The sequence below is a fragment of the Oncorhynchus mykiss genome, chromosome 16, assembly GCF_057628025.1.
Source record: "Oncorhynchus mykiss isolate SJ-2025 chromosome 16, ASM5762802v1, whole genome shotgun sequence".
NCBI lineage: Eukaryota > Metazoa > Chordata > Actinopteri > Salmoniformes > Salmonidae > Oncorhynchus > Oncorhynchus mykiss.
In genome coordinates, this window is record NC_143037.1 from 62770173 (window position 1) to 62784067 (window position 13895).

At 43.4% G+C, this 13895-nt stretch overlaps 1 protein-coding gene across 3 annotated transcripts in view; it reads right to left on the bottom strand.

Moving 5' to 3' along the window:
• The window catches only part of LOC110491132 (prickle-like protein 2), a 66136-nt gene extending 52630 nt beyond the window's left edge, over positions 1-13506 (bottom strand). The window contains exon 1 of one of the 3 annotated variants that reach the window (XM_036947457.2): positions 12958-13506. The gene's annotated coding sequence lies outside the window, so the exon portion shown is untranslated. The remainder of the gene's footprint in view (positions 1-12957) is intronic. The other 2 variants (XM_090203670.1, XM_036947459.2) reach the window with 2 other exon arrangements.
• Between the last annotated feature and the right edge of the window lie 389 nt (positions 13507-13895).

Below are 13895 nucleotides of genomic sequence, written 5' to 3' on the forward strand. Positions count from 1 at the left end.
GGCCATTCCAAGACATTTAAATGTTTCCCCTTAAGCCACTCAAGTGTTGCTTTAGCAGTATGCTTAGGGTCATTGTCCTGCTGGAAGGTGAACCTCTGTCCAAGTCTTAAATCTCTGGAAGACGGAAACAGGCTTCCCTCTAAGATGTCCCTGTATTTAGCGTCATCCATCATTCCTTCAATTCTGACCAGTTTCCCAGTCCCTGCAGATGAAAAAACATACCCAAAGCATGATGCTGCCACCACCATGCTTCACTGTGGGATGTTGTTCTCGGGATGATGGGCGGTGTTTGGTTTGCGCCAGACATAGCGTTTTCCTTGATGGACAATTTTAGTCTCAACTGACCAGAGTACCTTCTTCCATATGTTTGGGGAGTCTCTCACATGCCTTTTGGCAAACACCAAATGTGAATGCTTATTTCTTTCTTTAACAATGGCTTTTTTTCTGGCCACTCTTCCGTAAAGCCCAGCTCTGTGGAGTGTACGGCTTAAAGTGATTTAACAGTGCTCTGTGGGATGTTCAAAGATTATGACTCAACCCTGATCTGTACTTCTCCACAACTTTGTCCCTGACCTGTTTGGAGAGCTTCTTGGTCTTCATGGTGCCGCTTGCTTGGTGGTGCCCCTTGCTTAGAGGTTGCAGACTCTGGGGCCTTTCAGAACAGGTGAATATTTACTGAGATCATGTGACACTTAGTTTGAACACAGGTGGACTTTATTTAACTAATTATGTGACGGTAATTGGTTGCACGAGATCTTATTTAGGGGCTTCATAACAAAGGGGGTGAAAACATATGCACGCACCACTTTCATTTTTATTGTATTTTTTATTTTTTTAAATCAACATTTTTTTTTCATTTCACTTTACCAATTTGGACTATTTTGTGTGTGTTCATTACATGAAATCCGATAAAAATCCATTTAAATTACAGGTTGTAATGCAACAAAATAGGAAAAACGCCAAAGGGGATGAATACTTGAACCTTCTATTCCCTTGCAAGATAACCTAGGACAAATGTGGTACTAGCAGGATCTGGTAATTCTAAGGACAGACCATTGGTGATTGTACATGCTTAATCCTGTTTCCTTAGCAATTAAAGGCATGACCAAGTCAACCAACTGTTTGAGGACATTGTTTAAAAGTGTCCAATAGTGCTTCAGTCACACTCTTTCGGAGATTAAGGTTCAATAACCTCTGATTGGCTTCTTAATAAGGAGTCTCTGGTCTTTTAACAATGAATGTAGTTTTACAACAACTAGGAAAAGCCTATATACCATATGAGCTCAGTATATGTCATATTAAGGAGTTTCATTATAGCAGAGCTTGTAAGTAGTCTACGAGGTGCATGAGTTAACACTGTGTGAACACACACACACACACACACACACACACACACACACACACACACTTACAGGGCTGGGGGGGAAATCATTAGCCACAGCCTCAAATGAATTTACCTGACAGTCGCAGTGAGGACTACAGGGGTAAAATAACTCCCAGCACTCCTCACATTACAATTCCCTCTATGACCGGGTTGACCACACCTCATCAACTAATCAAAACAGCAGCCCTATGCCAGTGGATCAAAACAACCAGGAAGACTTAGGAAAGGGAGGTTTGGGATGCTAGTGGGGAGGGAGAGAAAAATAAAATAAATACGAATCAAGAACTAGTAGGGAAGAGAGAGCGATTTGATGCCTCTTTCAGTAGTTCCCCCTGTTTGATTAACGGTTAGAGAGCCTCCCATGAAGTAAGCAGGAGACACAGTCACACAGAAAGTGCTTTTTCTAATCAGATCCAGACACCCAGCCGGGTTCTGCTCACCACGTTCTGACCTCCACTTCCTCTGCACTCACAGAAGATAGAGAGGGAGAGAGATGCAATAGGGAGAAAGAAAAATCAAGAAACATGGCGAAATAGCAAGAGATAAATAAATGAATGTGTAAGCCAGGAGTGCTTTACTTTTCATTTGACTTCCCGAATGCGGGGTAAGAGGGGAAAACCCAATCAAGCCCATTCCTGCTGTGGGAACACTGTATGAATGCTGTATGAATGCAGTGTGAAGGCTGCAGGAAGCCTGTAAGAAGCCTGTAGGAACACTGTAGGAATGCTGTAGGAATGCTGTAGGAAAGCTGTGGTAAGACTGTAGGAATGCTGTGTAAGGCTGTAGGAATGCTGTAGGAAGGTTGTGGGCTGAGACAATTGGATTAGCAGTGATATTATTATGCTTGATGAGGGGGTTAATAAGAGGCAGGTGGTACAGCACCATAGCAGCTCTGTTGTTTTGGAGTGTGAGTGTCTGTGAGTGTGTGTGTGTGTGTGTGTGTGTGTGTGTGTGCATGCTTGCGGTTTTTACAGAGAAGTTGTAATAGCTAGCAGCTTCGCTGCACTGCGCTCCCTCATCTCATCAAACCCATTTAGGTGATAAGAGAAATCATTAGCAGAAACCCACATCTTTCTGGTCGACTGGATCTAGCCTCTAAAGGAATTCCAAACAGAGAACTCAAGAAAACTAAGGATTTAAAATGCAGATCTGCCATCTGGAGAAGAAGAATTTAGATTTGGGATTTGGGGAGTGTGTAAGAATTTTCTATGTAAATCAGCCTCTTAACAGTGTAGTCAGTTTCATACAGCCGTGGTGATTTACATGGATGTCACAGTCAATCATTGCAGAGCAGAAAAATCCCCTTCCATTTTGACAATCAGTACACCATCCACTTGACTCCATTCAGTATTCACAGTTGTAAATATTAATGTTAGACTATGACACCGAGGCCAGCCTTATGAGTTCGGCTAGTGTGTGTGTGTGTGTGTGTGTGTGTGTGTGTGCGTGCATCACAGGAGGTTGGTGGCACCTTAATTGGGGAGGACTTGCTCATGGTAATGGCTGGAGTGGAATAGGTGGAATGGTATTAAATACATCAAACACAGTGTTTGATTCCATTCCAATCGCTCTGTTCCAGCCATTATTATGAGCCGTTTTCCCTCAGCAGCCTCCACTGCCATGCATACATGCTTGTCTGTTTTATTGTCCATGTGTGTGCCTATGTCTGTTTGAATCTATGGGTGTTGAATAGGGTTATGGTATTTCAGAGAGACAATAGTAATGCAGTAGTCTCAGTTCTGTCCCTCAGTGGAGAGACCCCCAGGCCTCGGCCATGGCAGCCACACAGATAGTTCTCATACAGGCTGCTCTCCTCACACTCATCTGCATAGAGCAGTCAGGCTGGGTATCTGTGTAAGCACTTTGTGACAACTGCTGATGTAAAAAGGGCTTTATAAAATACATGTGATTGATTGATTGACAGTAGAGGCCAAACCAACATCACAACCATCACCATCGTCACCACCAGTACAGCACCAGCAGCAGAATCACGATCTGCATTTCCTCTCAGTACCCCTGGTTAGGTAGGCCTACACACACACACATCATCACCAATCACCTTTATCACCATCCTCTCTGGCATACACCGACATGATATCCACCTTAGCTTGGTTTACCCCTTCTTCTGTCTCCCTTTCCAAACTGAGTTTGGCGGTAGGCAACTTTTGATTTGAGGAATCAGGCTTATGGAAAAACCACATGAATTTCACATGTGAAGTGTTCCAAAAACACATGTTTTCATGTAATCACATGTGATCTTAATTGAAGTTAATGTGACAATATGTGACAACATGCAAAGCAACATGTGATAACATGAAACTATACGTGAAGTGTTCCAAAAAAATGAAATGAAATGTTGTGGTTTGTATGCATGCTCTGGATAAGAGCGTCTGCTAAAGGACTAAAATGTAAATGTCAAATGGTAACATGAAGTCTGTATCGTTCTCTAAGTAATCTCCCTCCTAAAATGGTTAGCACTTTATACTGTGACAGATTGGAAAATCATATTGTGTGTAGTAGCATAAAGTGAAAGGGACTTCATCAATTGAAAAGCCATAACTATATCTACCCTGTAAAGCTCTATGTTGCCCTTTCATTCATCCTTCATCACACCTCCCTCTAGCCAGGAATGTTACACCGGAGCCATTTTGAAACCAGAACTCACGAGGTGATTGGCCATTTAGAGCGAAAAGAGGACCAGATGGCAGGAAGAGCAGGTCCAGATGGGACTAATTGGCCAGAGCTATGAGGTTAGCACCGAGACACCCTGAAACTAAGCTCAATGGCACCTCAGAAGGACCAAAATGACTCAGAACCTCTGTGTGAAGATTACGAATCTGCTAGACAGATAGACGAGGAGGATGTTGGAGCAGGCGTGGTAAAACGATGGTACGATGGCTCTTGAGCATTCAATCAGTACTAATGAGTGTGTTAATAATGGGCTTGCTGAAGCCAATTTAAGCGTTTTAATATCGAGTGTGTGTGGAGAGGGAATTAGTCATCAGCAGACAGCAGGGAGCTGAAGGCAGAGGCAGCCATCTCAGACACTCCACCAAAGCCTGCGGGATTTTCATGACAACTCGTTGAAGACACAGCATTCAACATTTCGCCCCAGACAAAAGAAATTTGTCTTCCCCCCCAAACGTCACTCTGCTTCAAAATTACAGTGCATTCGGAAAGTATTCAGACCCCTTCCCTTTTCCCACAAAAAACAGAAATACCTTATTTAAATAAGAATTCAGACCCTTTGCTATGAGACTCAAAATTTAGCTCAGGCAAATCCTGTTTCCATTGATCATCCTTGAGATATTTCTACAACTTGATTGGAGTCCACCTGTGGTCAATTCAATTGATTGGACATTATTTGGAAAGGCACACACCTGTCTATATAAGGTCACAGTTGACAGTGCATGTCAGAGCAAAAACCAAGCCACGAGGTCAAATGAATTGTCCATAGAGCTCCGAGACAGGATTGTGTCGAGGCACAGGAAGGTTACCAAAAAATGTCTGCAGCAATGAAGGTCCCCAAGAACACAGTGGCCTCCAACATTCTTAAATGGAAGAACTTTGGAACCACCAAGACTCTTCCTAGAGCTGTTCACCAAGCCAAACTGAGAAGGGCCTTGGTCAGGGAGGTGACCAAGAACCCAATGGTCACTCTGACAGAGCTACAGAGTTCATCTGTTGAGATGGGAGCACCTGCAACACTCCATCAATCAGGCCTTTATGGTAGAGTGGCCAGATGGAAACCACTCCTCAGTAAAAGGCACATGACAGCCCGCTTGGAGTTTGCTAAAAGGCACCTAAAGGACTCTCAGACCATGAGAAACAAGATGATCTAGTCTGATGAAACCAAGATTGAACTCTTTGTCTTGTATGCCAAGCGTCTCATCTGGAGGAAACATGGCACCATTCTTACGGTCAAGCATGGTGATGGTAGTGTCATGCTGTTGGGATGTTTTTCCACTGGCAGGGACTGGGAGACCAGTCAGGATTGAGGGAAAGATTAACAGAGCAAAGTACAGAGAGATCCTTGAAGAAAACCTGCTCCAGAGCGCTCAGGACCTCAGACTGGGGCAAAGGTTCACATACCAACAAGACAACGACCCTAAGCACACAGACAAGACAACGCAGGAGTGGCTTCGGGACAAGTCTCTGAATGTCCTTGAGTGGCCCAACCAGAGCCCGGACTTGAACCTGATCGAACACCTCTGGAGAGACCTGAAAATAGCTGTGCAACAACACTCCCCATCCAACCTGACATAGTTTGAGAGGATCTGCAAAGAAAAACGGGAGAAACTCTGCAAATACCGCTGTGCCTAGCTTGTGGCGTCATACCCAAGAAGACTTGAGGCTGTAATCGCTGCCAAAGTTGCTTCAACAAAGTACTGAGTAAACGGTCTGAAAACTTATGTAAATGGATATTTTTTCATTTTTTATTATACAAAATCAAACCTGTTTTTGCTTTGTCATTATAGGGTATTGTGCTTAGATTGATAAGGGGAAAAATAAACTATTTAATCAATTTTAGAATAAGGCTGTAACGTAACAGAAAGTGAAAAAAGTCAAGGGGTCTGAATACTTTCCGAATGCACTGTTAGAGTCGGGCTCACATGGCTACAGATGGGTTTAAAATGAGCTCAGATGATGTCTCTGTCTGGATCAGGTCTCCACTAGTAATCCATATACTATAATACAACATTTTTTTTTATCTCCTCAAGGTGCAATTTATAGGGCATCATCTACAGCAGGGGTTTTCAAACTACGGTCTGCGTACTGCAATTTATCAATCAATTGTTTTGAATGATTTATTTTAAGGAATTTTACATTACTTTTCACAATGCAAATGTTTAAAAATAATAATAGGCATTTAATATGTAACAAATTTGACCGGCAAGGTATTTTATTTTTTTGGTTCTCAAAAGCTTTTGACAGTGATTCGGTGGTCCCCAGACTGGAAAAGGTTGGGAACCACTGATCTAGAGTACAAGGGCCATCTATAAAGAACTACCCAGGTCCAAACCTTAACTGAACCACTAAAGGTAGAGTGACCCCAGTCCATTCGGTAAAGTTAAGATTTGCAGCAGTAGTTCTTTCCACAGATCACACAGTTTAAACCCCACGACAACTCAGCCATATTAATATTCTTCAGACCAAATATTTTAAAACTGCCCAATTTATCATTAGAACAATTCAATTAAAATGAAAGGTCCAAACTTATTGAGCAAATCAATCTACATGCCAGCTGGGGATAGTTGAGAATGCAAAGTCAATAACCGAAGCCCACTCCATAATCATTAATCTGATCAGCTAAGTGAGGGATGCATCCCTCTACATGAGTGTAGAGTGTCGCAGCTAATGTCCTCCCCCTCTTCGTTTCACTTCAATCAATTACCCAGTCAGGATGGATCAGTCTTCCACACTGCATTACCCTGTTTGAGGAACGCCTCTGCCAGGCCTGGGCTGTTTTGGCAGAGAGAGGGAGGAGAAAACTAAGGGAGAAAGTAAAGGGAGAGGGATGGAAGGATGGGGGGGGTGAGGAACAAGAATAACCTCTATCACACCCTCATTAATCACCAGTGGGGTACCTTGGAAACACTGACTCCCTCCCACTCGTTCTCTCTTTATCAATCTCTCCCTCTCTCTCTCTTGCTCTCATTTCCTCTTCATAAACACTCTCTCTTCGTACTTGTTCTCATCCCTGAAAATCTTCAATTTTGCCTGCTACAGTTTGGGTTGGTCAGACTTGCTTCCCCCCACAATGACAGTGTCACCCTAACCCTAACCCTAGCCAACTGGGCAGACAGAGAGAGATGAGGTCCTATCGGGTCTTACCTGAACATCAAGACTGTTGGGATTGTTCAGGAAGGTGCTACTGTGACATCCTCCTACTGTCTCCCATCTCTCTCTCTCTCTCTTCTCCTCTCTTGGGGGATGTAGTGTATCCATGGGTACAGGACGTGCTAGTGCACAACAGGGAGCTGCCACTACAGTCAGCTGACTACTCGGCAGGAGCGTGTACCAGAAGTCACATAACACACTGAATGAGCTGAAGGGCACATACACACACATGCTTGCACACACCCACTTTCTATAACTGAACAAATGAGCTCAAAAGGGTTGTACTTTAAGGAAAGAGCAGCTGATTTCCACCTGAGGCCCACAATTCCACACATATCCCCTCAGCTACACTGGAGGGGCAAGTGTCCTCAGACCATGGACATGGCTCTGCACTCTAAGGCTTCCAATGGGGGTAACAGCATAGTCGTAAGAGACATCTGCTTCCACTGCTGTTCTAATGACATGAATAGAGAGAGAATTTAGAAAGTGAGAATGTGAGGAAAACATTACGCAGGAGCAATGTCCTCTTATTCTATCCTCATCTTCATCATGGGATATTCTTCTTATCGTAACACCTTAAAGGGATTATGAAGCAGTGGCACCTGTGTTTTCCTCCTCCACCTGTGTTGAGCGATTCTCTCAGATGACTCTGCTCAGTGCTGTGACTAACTTTTGATGTGTCTGCAGTATGCTGTGAGTCTGGAGTCTGGGGCGGGTTCTGCGTCACACAGCTGACGGTAATGACTGCACCACTGCAGCCCACATCCTCTCTATTCTTCGATTCCTATTGTTATCGGAATCACAGAAATAGAATTGAATAGCCCCAACTAAACTTTGGGTAGGCATTACACCATAGCAACTGGAAATGCCCATGCAAGAGTGTCAGCCTATATGTAAGAACATACACATGCATTGTACTAGTTTTCTTTAGCCATTAGACATGTTTTTACCCAAGTAATGTAAAGTAGGACTCGAAGCTTTGAACCTTTCATACTGAAGTCTTATTGAATAGAAAGACTCCTGTCCCCATAGTGTATACTAATAATATTTCTGGACGAATATAAAAGGAAATTACACATTGGGGGATCAATGACGTAATACATCACACAGCAGGAGGAGATCCAAAATATAATTTCCAGGGAGAAAAACAACCTAGATGAACCTGGATCTCCCACAGTACTTCCTGCCTAAGCATAATTCGCGTCCTAATTTAATCAGACATTCACTAAGGGCGGTCTCATGGGGTCCTGTGTGGGACTAACTGTGTTGTGGTTCTATGACAGTGACAGCTTTCAGTGAGCAGAGGTTTCCATGGGGCCCCAAACTTGTTCCAGAGACCTTTTTCGTGACGTTAGTTTAAAAAGGGTTTATACTGACCTATAGCCATAGGGATGAGTCACTGTCAACACTAGCAGCAGTGTGACATGGACCATAGGCCTGATAACTGAGTGGATTTTAATGCCCTGTGATTCATCTTCATAAAAAGATGAATACCCACTCTCACATAGATATTAGTTCTGTATGAGACAGTGTGCTGGCATCCTTGTTATTCCATGGACCCTGCACCTGGAGTTTGATGGATGTTCATTTTTAAATTGTGATTAATCAATATCACAATATATTTCAAACGTTCTTAGAAAAAATGGTTCCAAAAGGGTTCTTCGGCTTCCCAATAGGAGAACCAGATAGAACTCTTTTGGGTTCCATGTAGAACCCTATGGGGGAAGGGTTCTACATGGAACCCAATAAGGTTGTTCCTGGAACCAAAAATGGTTCTTCAATTAGTTATCTTATGGAGACAGCCAAATAACAATTTTAGGTTCTAGATAGCACCTATTTTCTGAGTGTACTCAAACTGGACAGTTGGATGCTTTGCGTGATGTATTGTTGTCTCTACCTTCTTGCTCTTTGTGTTGTTGTCTGTGCCCAATAATGTTTTGTGCTACTACCATGTTTTTGTCATGTTGTGTTGCTACCATGATGAGTTGTTGTCTTAGGTAAGAATTTGTTCTTAACTGACTTGTGAAATAAAATGATTTTAAAAAACATCTGAAGGACCTACAGTTGAATTCAGAAGTTTACATATACTTTAGCCAAGTACATTTAAACTCAGTTTTTCACAATTCCTGACATTTAATCCTAGTAAAAAGTCCATGTCTTAGGTCAGTTAGGATCACCACTTTATTTTAAGAAAGTGAAATGTCAGAATATTAGTAGAGAGAATGACTTATACCAGCTTTTATTTCTTTCATCACAATCCCAGTGGGTCAAAAGTTTACATACACTTAATTAGTATTTGGTAGAAATGCCTTTAAATTGTTTCACTTGAGTCAAAATGTTTGGGTAGCCTTCCACAAGCTTCCCATAATAAGTTGGGTGAATTTTGGCCAATTCCTCCTGGCAGAGCTGGTGTAACTGAATCAGGTTTGTAAGCCTCTTTGCTCGCACGCGCTTTTTCAGTTCTGCCCACAAATGTTCTATGAGATTGAGGTCAGGGCGTTGTGATGGCCACTCCAATATCTTGACTTTGTTGTCCTTAAGCCATTTTGCCACAACTTTGGAAGTATGCTTGGGATCAATATCTATATGGAAGACCCATTTGCGACCAAGCTTTAACTTTCTGACTGATGTCTTGAGATGTTGCTTGAATATATCCACATAGCACCAAAGTACGTTCATCTCTAGGAGACAGAATGCGCCTCCTTCTTGAGCAGTATGATGGCTTCGTGGTCCCATGGTGTTTATACTTGCGTACTGTTGTTTGTACAGATGAACGTGGGACATTCAGGCGTTTGGAAATTGCTCCCAAGGATGAACCAGGCATGTGGAAGTACACAATTTTTTTTCTGAGGTCTTGGCTGATTTCTTTTGATTTTCCCATGATGTCAAGCAAAGAGGAACTGAATTTGAAGGTAGGCCTTGAAATACATCCATAGGTACACCTCCAATAGACTCAAATGATGTCAATTAGCCTATCAGATGCTTCTAAAGCCATGACATCATTTTCTGGAATTTTCCATGCTGTTTAAAGGCACAGTCAACTTAGTGTATGTAAACTTCTGATCCACTGGAATTGTAATACAGTGAACTATAAGTGAAATAATCTGTCTGTAAACAATTGTTGGAAAAATTACTTGTGTCATGCACAAGTAGATGTCCTAACCAACTGTGGAGTGGTTGAAAAACGAGTTTTAATGACTCCAACCTAAGTGTATGTTAACTTCCGACTTCAACTGTATATGGCAAAAACACACAGTGAAGGTTGCATAGAATTAATAATATTTTTGTATATTGTACTGTAGGAATGGAAAACTTGACAAGAAGAAAACAAACACAGAACACTCAGAAAAATGTGTGAAATTATTCTGTTTGATTGACATGCCTGTGCTGTAGGTCCTACCAGAGACCTGCCTCTTACAGTGTTTATTGGCATGGTGTTCATGTGTGGTCCTTTACAATCTGAGGGGGCAAGCATGTTCCATTACATCACATCATGAACACATTAGCATGGCATGGCTTCTCAACATCTGGTTTGTGGTCTCTCCTGTAACTCGATCCATATCTCTCCATCATTCACTAGGCATACAATCGACTGCAGGAGTGCAAGGTCGAGCCACAGCCATTAATAACTGTCTTGTCATGCTACATTACATTATTAATCAGCTCAGTGATACCTCTGAGAACACACACACAAAGTATCCTCTGTCAGGTGTGTAACCCTCCAGCGTTACATTAGCCACAACATGGTCATTGAGCAGCCCCTTTCATTCAAAGCACAGAACAGTGAGCACACAGATTCAATAACCAACAATGACCCAAGCAGGAATTGAACCCACAACTGTGGTGTTGCCAGCACCATTCACTAACCCATCCGAGCCACGGCCAATAGGCACTACAGATGCAGATAACTACAGTACAATGCTGCAGGAGGCAGAGCATTCAGGATCTCTGTGTCTTTTTCCACCCACCACCCTTCCAGAATCAGCCGTTTCTGTGGCGACAGAGCTGGGGGGAGAAGCGGAGGGGGTCGGAAGAGGGGGGGGGGGGGTCGATTCTGTGAAAGTGGAGAGACGACACTTCAATTACAGTGGGAGAGAGATGGAGGGGTGGAAGGAGGGGGGATAAAGGGATGTGAAAGGGTCAGTAGGGAGCTTACGCATCTCTCTGCATCTCTCAACATCTCTCAGATAGACAGACAGGAGTGGCAGAGGCTTGGCAGAGGCTGTGGCAGAGGCTGTGGCATTCCCAGCGTATTATCCAGAAGCTGCCTTTTCTCTGAAATCTGCAGTTGTCCTTGTTCTACATGAATGAAGCAAACAACATTCTCCACCATTTCCTCTCAGTCTATTCCTCTATGCTTCTACAGTAACTGACGTAAGAAACAGAAATGGCCTCAATCGATGTCTTAACACACTAAAATGGAGGAATTTCACACTGAATTGATGGTCTATTAAAAACAAACTCCAAAACAGTCAGAGCCTACCAATAGCAATAGACAGTACCTAACAGAAAAATCTGCAGCAGAAACCCGCCAGAAGCATCTACAAGTGGTTAGTACTAACACATTAGACATCACCACTGAACCCTTTCCCCATGCTGGCTTAGAAAGCCATTTATATGGCTTAGAAAGCGGAAATAGGAGGCAGTTATCAACTGTGTCACGGGCAAGATTACTGCAGTACAGCTCTCCATGCTCCACCCCTGCCCACACAGCTCAGTCCATAGGGATGGATCAGCCTTCATACAGTACAGAGGAGATGATCTAGACCCACAGTCACCCTGAGAACCAGAGGGACAGCTATACAGATAGAGTTATACAATTGACAGGCTGGCTGGACAGCTGTAAGGTACAGTAGCCTAGCTATGTGGATATTTGCATTCTGTCAGCTGGTCGGTGGTTTAAATCAGAACAGCTGAAAATACACTTGTGTCTTCATGTTTCATTACTCCTGAGCTAAGTCAGATAACAGTAATGTTGCTGCTGCTGTGTTCATCCACCCACTCTCTCTCTCGCTCTTTCTCACTGCCTCTTTCTTTCTCTCTCACTGGAACGCACAAACATAGGCACAGGCACGAGCACACACAAGGGCACATGCACACACACACACGCACACGCACACACACACACACACACACACACACACACACACACACACACACACACACACACACACACACACACACACACACACACACACACAGGTTGTAAGAGGGATATAGCTCGATACATAACTTGCCATTCAAAAAGTAAACAGGATACACAAACAGAGAGACACACACACAAACATAAACATAAACATAGCATCCACACACACACCCATTGTCTGTGGCAGTTCATAATGGATACACCCTAAAAATGGTATCAGACTCATAAAACTTTCCACACTTTGCTTTGGTAATATCATCAACATTAAACCTGTTCAGTCTTATTATAAACACTTCAGTGTTACATCTTTCTGAGTCATCTAACACACCAAGAAACTAAGACGTCACATTCTCTCACCCAAGACGAATGAAAACAATACCAAAGATCAATTCATGAAGTTTTACGAGCACATTAAGCTGTGAACCAAAACACACCATACAATTATTTCCCTCTTTCTTTCGTTCTCTCCCTCAATTCAGTGGATACATATGTTTTATTGCCAAAACAGTTCACTACTGCAAATTTAAATCTCTCTCGCCTTCTCTCTCTGACTACAGACTTAAAGAAAAGCAGCAGACAGACTCACCTCTGTAATTATCTGTCTGTGGCTGCAGGGTTCCGCAGCTGTAGCTTTAGAGAGGTGGTGGACAGGAGGAACTCTCTCTTTTCACTCACAGTGTTGTCATGGCAGTGGTGTGGCAGAGGTACAGTACTGTTCACAGCTTACAGCTCACTGCTCTGTCTGTCTGTAGATCACTGAGAAAAACACCAGCTCAGCTCAGCCCCTGGCTCTGACTCTGACTGCAACGCAGCAGCAGCAGTAGACAGATGAGAGGCACGACTGGAGCCTGCAAGCTCTGTCACCAGCTCAAGTCCCCCTCCCTCACTCTGTTATTCTCTCTCTTTCTCTCTTTATTTCTCCTCCAGGCGTGGTGTCTCTCCCCAAGGCTGCTCAGAGGTAAAGGGAGAAGAATACTACAACAAATCAGCACATTCAGGTTGTGTTGGCTTCCTTCACATGCATGGCATGTGTGTTATGAACTTTCTGTGAGCGCTAATGAGAGTTAGGCAAGCAGGCTCTCACTGAGAGATAGGCTGATAGAAAGCTACTCCCACCTCTACCCCCCTCCCCTCCTCTTCTCATCATTTCTCCAGCCTGTTAGAGAGTGAGTCATCGTCTCTGAGCCAATCACAACGCGGCGAACTGCCTATGATTAAAATCACAAGGGTACTAACCAGGGCCGAGGCTCCACCACTGCTATCATGAGGAGAAGGGGATGAAACAAGGAGGGAAGGAGAGGAGGATAAAACAAGCAGAGACAAGGAAGAGGAAAGTCTGAGAGAATTTTATTTTATGGGTGGGGATTCAGTGGACTCTGGTCATATGAGAGGTAGTCAGTGAATGACAGCTGCATTCCTCTTTGAAACTGTGTCACAGTAGTCTGTCAGGGAAAGGGTTTCTCCTCTGATGCATAATTACATCAGGCACAGAAAGTGAAGGGGAATGCAGAGTCCCCTGGTGGA